The 15,906-nt window shown below is 54.1% G+C and overlaps 1 protein-coding gene across 8 annotated transcripts in view; it reads right to left on the bottom strand.

Moving 5' to 3' along the window:
* Window positions 1–4,637, bottom strand: part of LOC124004067 (plasma membrane calcium-transporting ATPase 2-like) — a 210,138-nt gene extending 205,501 nt beyond the window's left edge. For all 8 annotated transcript variants that reach the window (XM_046312835.1, XM_046312844.1, XM_046312837.1 and 5 more), the window contains exon 1: window positions 4,531–4,637. The gene's annotated coding sequence lies outside the window, so the exon portion shown is untranslated. The remainder of the gene's footprint in view (window positions 1–4,530) is intronic.
* Window positions 4,638–15,906: the final 11,269 nt, after the last annotated feature.

The raw sequence follows: 15,906 nt of genomic DNA, 5'->3' as shown, positions 1-15,906 counted from the left end.
TAGTACTTTTTGGAGAAATGTCCTCTGGTCTGATGAAACAAAAATAGAACTGTTTGGCCATAATGACCATAGTTATGTTTAGAGGAAAAAGAGGGAGGCTTGCAAGCCGAAGAACACAATCCCAGCCATGAAAAACGGGGGTGGCAGCATCATGTTGTGGGATGCTTTGCTGCAGGAGGGACTGGTGCACTTCACAAAATAGATGACATGATGAGGAAGGACAATTATGTGCATATATTGAAGCAACATCTCAAGACATCAGACAGGAAGTTAAAGCTTGGTCGCAAATGGGTCTTCCAAATGAACAATGACCACAAGATTACTACCAAAGTTGTGGCAAAATGGCTTAAGGACAACAAAGTCAAGGTATTGGAGTGGCCATCACAAAGCCCTGACCTAAATCCTATAGGATATTTGTGGGCAGAACTGAAAAAGTGTGTGTGAGCAAGGATGCCTACAAACCTGACTCAAGTTACACCAGCTCTGTCAGGAGGAATGGGTCAAAATTCACACAACTTATTGTGGGAAGCTTGTGGAAGGCTACCCAAAACGTTTGACCCAAGTCAAACCATTTAAGGTGGTGGTAAAGTGACTAGGCAACAGGATAGATAAGACAGTAAAGATATGAGGTCCTGGGTGGCTGTGATGTACCACCCTCCGTAGCCCTTTGCCCTGCCAAGCGGTGATGCAGCCTCCTACCGCTTTACGTAGTACGTGCAGAGAACCTGTAGACTGGTATTCTCCACTGTAAAACTACACATTAAAAAAAGTCCCTTTTGATTCAATCTTCCTACTAGTACTGTAATATATGAAGTGGTATGTCAGTTCAACAGCAGTATAAAGCTAAAGGTTTTTAGGTGAACAGTCTTACGTAAAGGGACTGAGGGCTTTCTCCTTCCTTAATGATGAGCCGTGTGGTTTCTAATTGTGTTGAAAGCAGCTGTCACGCAACCCTCACAAAGGAGGAAGCAAACATCTAACAGCCAGGTGCAGCTAGCTCCCGGTCATTCCAGTGTAAAGACATGACAGACTGTAGAAAGAAATTCCTCACCTCTCTCCCTCCTCTCCCTCACATCTCTCACTCCTCGCTCTCACTCTCCTCACATCTCTCACTCCTCTCCCTCACCTCTCTCCCTCCTCTCCCTCACATCTCTCACTCCTCTCCCTCACTCTCCTCACATCTCTCACTCATCTCCCTCACTCTCCTCACCTCTCTCCCTCACATCCCTCACTCTCCTCACCTCTCTCCCTCACATCCCTCACTCCTCTCCCTCACTCTCCTCTCCCTCACATCTCTCACGCCTCTCCCTCACTCTCCTCACATCTCTCACTCATCTCCCTCACTCTCCTCACCTCTCTCCCTCACATCCCTCACTCTCCTCACCTCTCTCCCTCACATCTCTCACTCCTCTCCCTCCTCTCCCTCACATCTCTCACTCTCCTCACCTCTCTCCCTCCTCTCCCTCACATCTTTCCCTCACTCTCACATCTCACCATCACATCTCTCCCTCACTCTCACATCTCTCCCTCACATCTCTCACTGCTATACCTCACTCTCCTCACATCGCTCCCTCACTCTCACATCTCCCACACTTCTCAATTCAATTTAAATGTATATTTAAGGGCTTTAATTGGGAAATATATGTTAACATTGCCAAAGCAAGTGAAATAGATAAACAAAAGTGAAATATACAATAAAAAATTAACAGTAAACATTACATTCAAAAAAGTTAAATATAAAAAAGTTAAAAATAAAAAATAAAGACATTTCAAATGTATATTATATATACAGTAACAATGTGCAAATAGTTAAAGTACAAAAGGGAAAATATATAAACATAAATATAGGTTGTATTTTGGGTCAGAGGGTAGTGTGTACGGCCCAGTACATCACTGAGGCCAAGCTTCCTGCCATCCAGGCCCTCTATATCAGAGGGTAGTGTGTACGGCCCAGTACATCACTGAGGCCAAGCTTCCTGCCATCCAGGCCCTCTATATCAGAGGGTAGTGTGTACGGCCCAGTACATCACTGAGGCCAAGCTTCCTGCCATCCAGGCCCTCTATATCAGAGGGTAGTGTGTACGGCCCAGTACATCACTGAGGCCAAGCTTCCTGCCATCCAGGCCCTCTATATCAGAGGGTAGTGTGTACGGCCCAGTACATCACTGAGGCCAAGCTTCCTGCCATCCAGGCCCTCTATATCAGAGGGTAGTGTGTACGGCCCAGTACATCACTGAGGCCAAGCTTCCTGCCATCCAGGCCCTCTATATCAGAGGGTAGTGTGTACGGCCCAGAACATCACTGAGGCCAAGCTTCCTGCCATCCAGGCCCTCTATATCAGAGGGTAGTGTGTACGGCCCAGTACATCACTGAGGCCAAGCTTCCTGCCATCCAGGCCCTCTATATCAGAGGGTAGTGTGTACGGCCCAGTACATCACTGAGGCCAAGCTTCCTGCCATCCAGGCCCTCTATATCAGAGGGTAGTGTGTACGGCCCAGTACATCACTGAGGCCAAGCTTCCTGCCATCCAGGCCCTCTATATCAGAGGGTAGTGTGAGAGGAAGGATATAACAATTGTCAAAGACTCCAGCCACCCTAGTCATAGACTGTTCTCTCTGCTACTGCATGGCAAATGGTACCGGAGCGCCAAGTCTAGGTCCAAGAGGCTTCTATAAACAGCTTCTATACCCAAGCCATAAGACTCCTGAACATTTAATCAAATGGCTATGCATAGTCACTTTAATAACTCTACATACATGTTCATATTACCTCAATTACCTTGACCAACTGGTGCCCCCGCACATGATTCTGTAACGGTGCCCCCCTGTGTATATCCATGCTATTGTTATTTTACTGCTGATTTTTTATTATTTGCTACTTGTATTTTTTCTTTTTTTTTTTGATTATTTTCTTGAAACGGCATAGTTGTTTTAACACACTACTGGTACACCACAGTAACCTGCTTACCTACTAGCCAGCCTGTGTCCCTGTCTGCCTGCCTGCTTACCAGCCAGCCTGTGTCCCTGTCTGCCTGCCTGCTTACCAGCCTGCCTGTTTTCCCTGTCTGCCTGCTACCAACCTGCCTGTTTCACCGCCTGTCAGCCTGCTTACCAGACTGCCTGTTTTTTCCCTGTCTGCCTGCTTTCCGTGCTCCCTCTCTCCCTGCATCCCCTCTCCTTCTCTCCCTTCTCCCTCCGTCTTGCTCCCTCTCTCCCTGCATCCCCTCTCCTTCTCTCCTTTCTCCCCCTAACCACGCTCCCTCTCTCCCTGCATCCTCTCTCCTTCTCTCCCTGCTCCCTCTCTCCCTGCATCCTCTCTCCTTCTCTCCCTGCTCCCTCTCTCCCTGCATCCTCTCTCATTCTCTCCCTGCTCCCTCTCTCCCTGCTCCCTCTCTCCCTGCATCTTCTCTCCTTCTCTCCCTTCTCCCTCTGTCTTGCTCCCTCTCTCCCTGCATCCCCTCTCCTTCTCTCCCTGCTCCCTCTCTCCCTGCATCCCCTCTCCTTCTCTCCTTTCTCCCCCTAACCACGCTCCCTCTCTCCCTGCATCCTCTCTCCTTCTCTCCCTGCTCCCTCTCTCCCTGCATCCTCTCTCCTTCTCTCCCTGCTCCCTCTCTCCCTGCATCCTCTCTCCTTCTCCCCTTCTCTCCCTGCTCCCTCTCTCCCTGCATCCTCTCTCCTTCTCTCCCTGCTCCCTCTCTCCTTCTCTCCTTCTCTCCCTGCTCCCTCTCTCCCTGCATCCTCTCTCCTTCTCTCCTTCTCTCCCTGCTCCCTCTCTCCCTGCATCCTCTCTCCTTCTCTCCTTCTCTCCCTGCTCCCTCTCTCCTTCTCTCCTTCTCTCCCTGCTCCTTCTCTCCCTGCATCCTCTCTCCTTCTCTCCTTCTCTCCCTGCTCCCTCTCTCCCTGCATCCTCTCTCCTTCTCTCCTTCTCTCCCTGCATCCCCTCTCCTTCTCTCCTTCTCTCCCTGCTCCCTCTCTCCCTGCATCCCCTCTCCTTCTCTCCCTGCTCCCTCTCTCCCTGCATCCTCTCTCCATCTCTCCCTGCTCCCTCTCTCCCTGCATCCTCTCTCCTTCTCTCCCTGCTCCCTCTCTCCCTGCTCCCTCTCTCCCTGCTCCCTCTCTCCTTCTCTCCCTGCTCCCTCTCTCCCTGCTCTCTCTCTCCCTGCTCCCTCTCTCCCTGCATCTTCTCTCCTTCTCTCCCTGCTCCCTCTCTCCCTGCTCCCTCTCTCCCTGCATCCTCTCTCCTTCTCTCCCTGCTCCCTCTCTCCCTGCTCCCTCTCTCCCTGCATCCTCTCTCCTTCTCTCCCTGCTCCCTCTCTCCCTGCATCCTCTCTCCTTCTCTCCCTGCTCCCTCTCTCACTGCTCCCTCTCTTCCTGCTCCCTCTCTCCCTGCATCTTCTCTCCTTCTCTCCCTTCTCCCTCAGTCTTGCTCTGCGCGGGAGCTAAGCTTCTACTCGCTAGTCCGACGGAGTGAAACATGCTGTAGTGTAGTAAATGGCACAAAGAAGGCAGCAGCAGCAGCAGCGTTACTCACTTGGATGCTAGCTAGCGATGCAACGATATCATCTCAAATCCAGTAGAAAAGATAGGAGAGAGACTGCTGTTCATAGGTAACCTGGAGCTCACTGTTCACTCACCACACAGAGAGAGTCAACGGTGTACCATGGAGTGTGTGTGGTGTGTGTGAGTAGAGAAGTGAGAGAGAATGTCCTCGTCTCACAGAGCAGTGACAACTCTCCCCCCCCAGGGACTGTGCTGTGAGAGGAGAACCACCACCTGGGAGAAAGCACTTCAGTTGGGAAGGAGGGGGCGGGAGGGAAGGAGGGAGGGGAATGGAGAGGAAGAGGGAGAGAGGAAGGGATTGAGAGAGAGAGGGGGGAAGGGAGATGAAGAGAGAGGGAAGGAGGGAGACAGAGAAGGAGTGAGAGAGAGAGAGTGAGGGATGAAGGGAGAGAATGGGAAGGAGAGAAGGAGAGAGAGAGAGAGTGAGGGATGAAGGGAGAGAATGGGAAGGAGAGAAGGAGTGAGAGAGAGAGTGAGGGATGAAGGGAGAGAATGGGAAGGAGAGAAGGAGTGAGAGAGAGAGTGAGGGATGAAGGGAGATAATGGGAAGGAGAGAAGGAGTGGGGTAGACATTCAAGGACACACACTTGGTCAGAATCATGTCTGTCTGTTCAAAGGCAGGTGCCCAGCTAAACACAAACGTTCCCACAACTTTAGAGAACGTTCCCTTAATAAGAGTCTCATTAGGTCAGGAACTAACTAATAGGAATGTTACGGTGATGAGGAAGGAAGGTTAGGGTTCATAAGGATCATTATCGTCCCATCTCCAGGCTGCCTTGTCGAGATTATAAAATATTTAGTCAAATGTACAACTTTCCTTTTTTTCTTCTTCCCTGAGACATGTATTTTGAACGTCAGCCAATCAGAGCGTAGGCCTGGGCATAGCACTAACACAGCAACCATGTTAGTTGGTTAATGATCTTGTCCAACGCTTTAGACCCTAACATGACATGTTCTGCTTTATGTGTGGACCTGTCTAAAGCTTTTGAAACTGTTGTAGTTGACTGTGTTGTGAATATAGCGTATATTAATGTGTGTCTGTTCAATATGTGTTGTTGTTAGGGGAACATTACAGGTTAAAAAAAAATAACATTCTCTCTCCATGTAATTATTAGCTGCAGTACAGACACCTGTCAAACACACACACAGCTGTCACACACATACACACACACCTGTCACACACACACCTGTCACACACAAACAGTTCGGCAGGTGTCTCAAATTCCCCCAGAGCAGACCAGTGTGTTCATCTCAGGACACACAGTGTGCACACAGACACACACAGACACACACAGACACACACAGACACACACAGACACAAACAGACACACACAGACACACACAGACACACACAGACACACACAGACACACACAGACACACACACGGTATTCATCTGGGCAACATGCCACGTTTCAGTGGTATTCATCTGGGCATCATGCCACGTTTCAGTGGTATTCATCTGGGCATCATGCCACGTTTCAGTGGTATTCACCTGGGCAACATGCCACGTTTCAGTGGTATTCATCTGGGCAACATGCCACGTTTCAGTGGTATTCATCTGGGCATCATGCCACGTTTCAGTGGTATTCATCTGGGCAACATGCCACGTTTCAGTGGTATACATCTGGGCATCATGCCACGTTTCAGTGGTATTCATCTGGGCAACATGCCACGTTTCAGTGGTATTCATCTGGGCAACATGCCACGTTTCAGTGGTATTCATCTGGGCAACATGCATCTGGGCAACATGCCACGTTTCAGTGGTATTCATCTGGGCAACATGCCACGTTTCAGTGGTATTCATCTGGGCATTATGCCACGTTTCAGTGGTATTCATCTGGGCAACATGCCACGTTTCAGTGTTATTCATCTGGGCATCATGCCACGTTTCAGTGGTATTCATCTGGGCAACATGCCACGTTTCAGTGGTATTCATCTGGGCATCATGCCACGTTTCAGTGGTATTCATCTGGGCAACATGCCACGTTTCAGTGGTATTCATCTGGGCAACATGCCACGTTTCAGTGGTATTCATCTGGGAAACATGCCACGTTTCAGTGGTATTCATCTGGGCAACATGCCACGTTTCAGTGGTATTCATCTGGGCATCATGCCACGTTTCAGTGGTATTCATCTGGGCAACATGCCACGTTTCAGTCGTATTCATCTGGGCATCATGCCACGTTTCAGTGGTATTCATCTGGGCAACATGCCACGTTTCAGTGGTATTCATCTGGGCAACATGCCACGTTTCAGTGGTATTCATCTGGGCAACATGCCACGTTTCAGTGGTATTCATCTGGGCAACATGCCACGTTTCAGTGGTATTCACCTGGGCAACATGCCACGTTTCAGTGGTATTCATCTGGGCATCATGCCACGTTTCAGTGGTATTCATCTGGGCATCATGCCACGTTTCAGTGGTATTCATCTGGGCAACATGCCACGTTTCAGTGGTATTCATCTGGGCATCATGCCACGTTTCAGTGGTATTCATCTGGGCAACATGCCACGTTTCAGTGGTATTCATCTGGGCATCATGCCACGTTTCAGTGGTATTCATCTGGGCATCATGCCACGTTTCAGTGGTATTCACCTGGGCAACATGCCACGTTTCAGTGGTATTCATCTGGGCAACATGCCACGTTTCAGTGGTATTCATCTGGGCAACATGCCACTTTTCAGTGTTATTCATCTGGGCAACATGCCACGTTTCAGTGGTATTCATCTGGGCATCATGCCACGTTTCAGTGGTATTCATCTGGGCAACATGCCACGTTTCAGTGGTATTCATCTGGGCAACATGCCACGTTTCAGTGGTATTCATCTGGGCAACATGCCACGTTTCAGTGGTATTCATCTGGGCAACATGCCACGTTTCAGTGGTATTCACCTGGGCAACATGCCACGTTTCAGTGGTATTCATCTGGGCATCATGCCACGTTTCAGTGGTATTCATCTGGGCATCATGCCACGTTTCAGTGGTATTCATCTGGGCAACATGCCACGTTTCAGTGGTATTCATCTGGGCAACATGCCACGTTTCAGTGGTATACATCTGGGCATCATGCCACGTTTCAGTGGTATTCATCTGGGCAACATGCCACGTTTCAGTGGTATTCATCTGGGCATCATGCCACGTTTCAGTGGTATTCATCTGGGCAACATGCCACGTTTCAGTGGTATTCATCTGGGCAACAATCCACGTTTCAGTGGTATTCGTCTGGGCAACATGCCACGTTTCAGTGGTATTCATCTTGGCAACATGCCACGTTTCAGTGGTATTCATCTGGGCAACATGCCACGTTTCAATGGTATTCATCTGGGCTGTGACAATGTGTGAAACAGTTTGTATTAGCTTAGCATTATTCCTCTCTCTATCCCTCTCTCCCTCTCTCCTTTATTCCCCTTGCCTGTGTATTGACCCTGCTTGGGCAAGGCAAACACTCTACCTCTCCCTCTCCTACCTCTCCCTCTACCTCTACCTCTCCCTCTCCATCTACCTCTCCCTCTCCTACCTCTCCCTCTACCTGTACCTCTCCCTCTACTACCTCTCCCTCTCCTACCTCTCCCTCTACCTCTACCTCTCCCTCTCCTACCTCTCCCTCTCCTACTTCTCCCTCTCATCACTCTATCCTGTCCTTTCACCAGATAGAGCAGAACCTGTGATTTGTCTCTCCAAGGTTAACAGGAGACCTTGATAGCAGTAACAGAAGTAGTCCAGACAGCCAGCCACTATACTAACGAGGACAGTACAGTATTCTACAATACATTTGTGTGGAGCAGGCTACACTGTGGAGAGAGAGAGAGAGAGAGAGAGAGAGAGAGAGAGAGAGAGAGAGAGAGAGAGAGAGAGAGAGAGAGAGAGAGAGAGAGAGAGAGAGACAGACAGACAGACAGACAGACAGACAGAGGGAAAATCAACTGTAAATCCTGAAATAGGTCTAACTTTGGATTTCATTCAAGGTCTGAAAAGCAGGGACGCATATTTTAGATTTTATTTTATCAGAGAAATAGGAAATTCAGATAATACTTACTTTATTGTTTTTTACAAGGAGACGTTATTAAGTAAAGCAGATGGTTTTCCCCTCTTGTCCACTAGAGTACAGGGAGATCCATCAAACTGAGAGGAGTCACCCAAGGGAGGGAATCAGGGGGGATGCTGATTTAATTCAAAACCAAGCTAACACACTCAATGGAACTAAGTCAAAACAAGAGAATTCTTCAAATTGGATGAAAATCCAAAAACAGAAATGAGAACCAACTACTGCAGCTCTGTGGAATGCTGGGTCTGTACGTAGTCAATGGAAGGCTATGAGGGGACTGGAACACTGGGTTCTGGAACACTGGGACTGGAACACTGGGTCTGTATATAGTCAATGGAAGGCTATGAGGGGACTGGAACACTGGGTTCTGGAACACTGGGACTGGAACACTGGGTCTGTATATAGTCAATGGAAGGCTATGAGGGGACTGGAACACTGGGTCTGTACGTAGTCAATGGAAGGCTATGAGGGGACTGGACCACTGGGTCTGTATATAGTCAATGGAAGGCTATGAGGGGACTGGACCACTGGGTCTGTATATAGTCAATGGAAGGCTATGAGGGGACTGGAACACTGGGTCTGTATATAGTCAATGGAAGGCTATGAGGGGACTGGAACACTGGGTCTGTATATAGTCAATGGAAGGCTATGAGGGGACTGGACCACTGGGTCTGTATATAGTCAATGGAAGGCTATGAGGGGACTGGAACACTGGGTCTGTATATAGTCAATGGAAGGCTATGAGGGGACTGGACCACTGGGTCTGTATATAGTCAATGGAAGGCTATGAGGGGACTGGAACACTGGGTCTGTATATAGTCAATGGAAGGCTATGAGGGGACTGGAACACTGGGTCTGTATATAGTCAATGGAAGGCTATGAGGGGACTGGAACACTGGGTCTGTATATAGTCAATGGAAGGCTATGAGGGGACTGGAACACTGGGTCTGTATATAGTCAATGGAAGGCTATGAGGGGACTGGAACACTGGGTCTGTACGTAGTCAATGGAAGGCTATGAGGGGACTGGACCACTGGGTCTGTATATAGTCAATGGAAGGCTATGAGGGGACTGGAACACTGGGTCTGTATATAGTCAATGGAAGGCTATGAGGGGACTGGAACACTGGGTCTGTATATAGTCAATGGAAGGCTATGAGGGGACTGGAACACTGGGTCTGTATATAGTCAATGGAAGGCTATGAGGGGACTGGACCACTGGGTCTGTATATAGTCAATGGAAGGCTATGAGGGGACTACCCACCACTTCGACCTGTATGCTCTCGTTGTCTGGCCCTCGCTTCATACTTGTCGCCAAACCCACTGGCTCCAGGTCATCTACAAGTCTCTGCTAGGTAAAGCCATTTGCACACACTGTATATATACAATTTTTCTACTGTATTATTGACTGTATGTTTGTTTTACTCCATGTGTAACTGTGTCGTTGTATGTGTCGAACTGCTTTGCTTTATCTTGGCCAGGTCGCAATTGTAAATGAGAACTTGTTCTCAACTGGCCTACCTGGTTAAATAAAGGTGAAATAAAAATAATATAGTCAGTCTAGTATATTCCTTTCTAGTCTAGTCAGTTGTCATGACGTTGGCCTGGGAGGGTAGGTTGATGACAGTCATAAATACAGTATCTCTTCCACCTTTTTTCCTCTCTCTACCCTACTGAGGTTACATTTGCAAAACCCTTGGTTAATATAGAGATTCTGGGAACATCAGAAGGTCCGGGGGGAAATGAACTATATTCTGGTAATCCGACCAGTTGAACATATGCGGTGGTACTTAATGAATATGATGTCAGTCAGGTTGTCATCTGAGACATTCTCATCAATGATAAGATGACATAAACTCTAAAGTGGAAAGTCTACACATCAGAGTTATCAGATTCACATGGAATTGTTGTTCAATTTAAATGTTTGAATATGAAATTGTTTGTGATGGGATGAAATGTGATTTTAGCTTCTAAAATGTGAGATGTGGGTTTTCATAAGATAGGGCTGCTCAATCAGTGGCCCGCCCTGTGAAGGGACATGGGCTATAAAACTGTTCAAACACGCCCCCCTCTCCCTTCCTATATAAAGCCTTGACGACAACATAACTTCCTGTTCCGATGGTGTGAGGACGACGATCCGATGTCAGTATGGTTCAGATAATAACTACAGAACGAAGCCAACATCAGCGTGAGCTTTGGTTGAGAAGGGTATGAACTTTCAAATCAAATCCAAATCAAATTTGATTTATCACATACACATGGTTAGCAGATGTTAATGCGAGTGTAGCGAAATGCTTGTGCTTCTAGTTCCGACAATGCAGTGATAACCAACAAGTAATCTAACTAACAATTCCAAAACTACTGTCTTATACACACTTTGAACTCTTATTCACTACAGAAGTGATACCTCCTAGCCGTTGAGTTAGCAACAGCTGCTGCAAACGCGGGTTAGGAAGGAACAGACAGAGTATCCCGTCTATCAGAGAACGACGTTACTACAACTTATCCAATTGACCACAAGAGACATTTTCAAAGGACTCGGTTTGGCAACACGGTCTTCCATCTACCACCAACCTACTGAAGCGCAGCTCAGAGTAAATATTATTTGCATTTTCCTTTTCCAAATGGGCGGTAATTTAGAATGAATAAGATACTGTATTTACGATAGCACAGCTTCTTCCCTTTGTCCGGTTGAAATATTATATATAGCTTTGACTATGTGCAGACTCAGTGAGCATAGCCTTGCTATTGAGAAAGGCCACCGCATTAATGACAGTAAAGACATGACACAGGCTATATGAAATTAGTTGGAAACTGAGCTGCACTTCATAACATCCTGCCAAATGTATGACCATATTAGAGAGACATATTTCCCCCAGATTACACAGATCCACAAAGAATTCGAAAACAAATCCAATTTTGAAAAACTCCCATATCTTTTGGGTGAAATTCCACAGTGTGCCATCACAGCAGCAAGATTTGTGACCTGTTGCCACGAGAAAAGGGCAACCAGTGAAGAACAAACACATTTTATCATTTTATCTTGTGTCCTTTAACTATTTGTACATTGTATATATATATATAATATGACATTTGTAATGTCTTTACTGTTTTTAAACTTCTGTATGTGTAATGTTTACTGTTAATTTTTGTTGTTTTTCACTTTATATATTCACTTTGTATGTTGTCTACCTCACTTGCTTTGGCAATGTTAACACATGTTTCCCATGCCAATAAAGCCCTTGAATTTTAATTTAATTGAATTGAAATTGAGACATTGAGAGAGAGACATAGATAGAGAGAGAGAGAGAGAGAGAGAGAGAGAGAGAGAGAGAGAGAGAGAGAGAGAGAGAGAGAGAGAGAGAGAGAGAGACATAGAGACACCATTGTAAATACAACCCATATTTACGTTGGTTTATTTTCACTTTTGTAGAGAGAGAGAGAGAGAGAGAAAGAGAGAGACATATATATATAGAGAGAGAGAGACAGAGGCATAGAGAGAGAGAGAGAGAGAGAGAGAGAGAGAGAGAGAGAGAGAGAGAGAGAGAGAGAGAGAGAGAGAGAGAGAGAGAGACATAGAGAGAGATATAGAGAGAGACATAGAAGCAGTGATGAGAATCTGAGTCTGTCTCTGAATATCAATGCACCGTCTCCTCTCTCTCCCCAGCCCAGCCCAGCCCAGCCCAGCCCAGCCCACCCCAGCCCACCCCAGCCCAGCCCAGCCCAGCCCAGCCCAGCCCAGCCCAGCCCAGCCCAGCCCAGCCCACCCCAGCCCAGCCCAGCCCAGCCCAGCCCAGCCCAGCCCACCCCACCCCAGCCCAGCCCACCCCAGCCCAGCCCACCCCAGCCCAGCCCAGCCCAGCCCACCCCAGCCCAGCCCAGCCCAGCCCAGCCCAGCCCAGCCCAGCCCACCCCAGCCCAGCCCAGCCCAGCCCAGCCCAGCCCACCCCAGCCCAGCCCAGCCCAGCCCACCCCAGCCCAGCCCAGCCCAGCCCACCCCAGCCCAGCCCACCCCAGCCCATCCCAGCCCAGCCCAGCCCACCCCACCCCAGCCCAGCCCAGCCCAGCCCAGCCCACCCCACCCCAGCCCAGCCCAGCCCAGCCCAGCCCAGCCCAGCCCACCCCAGCCCAGCCCACCCCACCCCAGCCCAGCCCAGCCCAGCCCAGCCCAGCCCACCCCAGCCCAGCCCAGCCCAGCCCAGCCCACCCCAGCCCAGCCCACCCCAGCCCACTCCAGCCCACCCAGCCCACCCCACCCCCAGCCCACCCCAGCCCAGCCCAGCCCAGCCCAGCCCACCCCAGCCCAGCCCAGCCCAGCCCAGCCCAGCCCAGCCCACCCCCCCAGCCCACTCCAGCCCACTCCAGCCCACCCCACCCCAGCCCAGCCCACTCCAGCCCAGCCCAGCCCAGCCCAGCCCAGCCCACCCCAGCCCAGCCCAGCCCAGCCCAGCCCAGCCCACCCCACCCCAGCCCAGCCCAGCCCACCCCACCCCAGCCCACCCCAGCCCAGCCCAGCCCAGCCCAGCCCACCCCACCCCACCCCAGCCCAGCCCACCCCACCCCAGCCCACCCAGCCCAGCCCAGCCCAGCCCACCCCACCCCAGCCCACCCCAGCCCAGCCCAGCCCAGCCCAGCCCACCCCACCCCAGCCCAGCCCACCCCACCCCAGCCCACCCCAGCCCAGCCCAGCCCAGCCCACCCCAGCCCAGCCCAGCCCAGCCCAGCCCACCCCAGCCCAGCCCAGCCCAGCCCAGCCCAGCCCAGCCCAGCCCAGCCCACCCCAGCCCATCCAGCCCAGCCCACCCCAGCCCACTCCAGCCCAGCCCAGCCCAGCCCAGCCCAGCCCAGCCCAGCCCACCCCAGCCCACCCCAGCCCACCCAGCCCAGCCCAGCCCAGCCCAGCCCACCCCAGCCCACCCCAGCCCTCCAGCCCAGCCCACCCCAGCCCACTCCAGCCCAGCCCAGCCCAGCCCAGCCCAGCCCACCCCAGCCCACCCCAGCCCACCCCAGCCCACCCCAGCCCAGCCCAGCCCAGCCCAGCCCAGCCCAGCCCAGCCCAGCCCAGCCCAGCCCAGCCCAGCCCAGCCCACCCAGCCCAGCCCAGCCCAGCCCAGCCCAGCCCAGCCCAGCCCAGCCCCCAGCCCAGCCCAGCCCAGCCCACCCAGCCCAGCCCAGCCCAGCCCAGCCCCCAGCCCAGCCCAGCCCAGCCCAGCCCAGCCCACCCCACCCCACCCCAGCCCAGCCCAGCCCAGCCCAGCCCAGCCCACCCCAGCCCAGCCCAGCCCACTCCAGCCCAGCCCAGCCCAGCCCAGCCCAGCCCACCCCAGCCCAGCCCAGCCCAGCCCAGCCCAGCCCAGCCCAGCCCAGCCCAGCCCAGCCCACCCCAGCCCAGCCCAGCCCAGCCCACCCCAGCCCACCCAGCCCAGCCCAGCCCACCCCAGCCCAGCCCAGCCCAGCCCAGCCCAGCCCACCCCAGCCCACCCAGCCCAGCCCAGCCCAGCCCAGCCCAGCCCACCCCAGCCCACCCAGCCCAGCCCACCCCAGCCCACCCAGCCCAGCCCAGCCCAGCCCAGCCCAGCCCAGCCCACCCAGCCCAGCCCAGCCCAGCCCAGCCCACCCCAGCCCAGCCCAGCCCAGCCCACCCCAGCCCAGCCCAGCCCAGCCCACCCCAGCCCACCCCAGCCCAGCCCAGCCCAGCCCACCCCAGCCCAGCCCAGCCCAGCCCAGCCCAGCCCAGCCCAGCCCAGCCCAGCCCAGCCCAGCCCAGCCCAGCCCAGCCCAGCCCAGCCCAGCCCAGCCCAGCCCAGCCCAGCCCAGCCCAGCCCAGCCCAGCCCAGCCCAGCCCAGCCCAGCCCAGCCCAGCCCACCCCAGCCCAGCCCAGCCCAGCCCAGCCCAGCCCAGCCCAGCCCAGCCCAGCCCAGCCCAGCCCCAGCCCAGCCCAGCCCAGCCCAGCCCAGCCCAGCCCAGCCCAGCCCAGCCCAGCCCAGCCCAGCCCAGCCCAGCCCAGCCCAGCCCAGCCCAGCCCAGCCCAGCCCACCCCACCCCAGCCCACCCCACCCCAGCCCAGCCCAGCCCAGCCCAGCCCAGCCCACCCCAGCCCAGCCCAGCCCAGCCCAGCCCAGCCCAGCCCAGCCCAGCCCAGCCCAGCCCAGCCCAGCCCAGCCCAGCCCAGCCCACCCCAGCCCAGCCCAGCCCAGCCCAGCCCAGCCCAGCCCAGCCCAGCCCAGCCCAGCCCACCCCAGCCCAGCCCAGCCCAGCCCAGCCCCCCAGCCCACCCAGCCCAGCCCAGCCCAGCCCAGCCCACCCCAGCCCAGCCCCCCAGCCCACCCCAGCCCAGCCCAGCCCAGCCCAGCCCCAGCCCACAGCCCAGCCCACCCAGCCCAGCCCAGCCCAGCCCACCCAGCCCAGCCCAGCCCAGCCCAGCCCAGCCCAGCCCAGCCCACCCCAGCCCACCCCACCCCAGCCCACCCCCCAGCCCAGCCCAGCCCAGCCCACCCCAGCCCAGCCCACCCCAGCCCACCCCAGCCCACCCCAGCCCACTCCAGCCCAGCCCACCCCAGCCCACCCAGCCCAGCCCAGCCCAGCCCAGCCCAGCCCACCCCAGCCCACTCCAGCCTGTTGTATTCAACAGCCCACCAGCCCAGCCCAGCCCAGCCCACAGCCCAGCCCAGCCCCCAGCCCACCCACCCCAGCCCAGCCCAGCACCTGCCCAGCCCACCCCAGCCCAGGCCCCCCAGCCCAGCCCAGCCCAGCCCAGCCCACCCAGCCCAGCCCAGCCCACAGCCCAGCCCACCCAGCCCAGCCCAGCCCAGCCCAGCCCAGCCCAGCCCACCCCAGCCCAGCCCAGCCCACCCAGCCCAGCCCAGCCCAGCCCAGCCCAGCCCAGCCCAGCCCACCCAGCCCAGTTGCCCAGCCCAGCCCAGCCCAGCCCAGCCCAGCCCAGCCCAGCCCAGCCCACCCCAGCCCAGCCCAGCCCAGCCCAGCCCACCCAGCCCAGCCCAGTCCAGCCCAGCCCAGCCCAGCCCAGCCCAGCCCAGCCCAGCCCAGCCCAGCCCAGCCCAGCCCAGCCCAGCCCAGCCCAGCCCAGCCCAGCCCAGCCCAGCCAGGCACAGCTCTCAGCTCAGGGCTGCAGTGCACCAAAATCAGCCAGGTACCACAACACAACTACTAATTAAGGTTAAGGGCTTGTAAGGAAGTATTTCACTGTAAGGTCTACTACACCTGTTGTATTCAGCATTTCACTGTAAGGTCTACTACACCTGTTGTATTCAGCATTTCACTGTAAGGTCTACTACACCTG

This window comes from Oncorhynchus gorbuscha, linkage group LG18 (assembly GCF_021184085.1).
Source record: "Oncorhynchus gorbuscha isolate QuinsamMale2020 ecotype Even-year linkage group LG18, OgorEven_v1.0, whole genome shotgun sequence".
Lineage (NCBI taxonomy): Eukaryota > Metazoa > Chordata > Actinopteri > Salmoniformes > Salmonidae > Oncorhynchus > Oncorhynchus gorbuscha.
The sequence above is the reverse complement of the archived record's forward strand: the minus strand, read 5'-3'. Positions and strand labels throughout refer to the sequence as shown.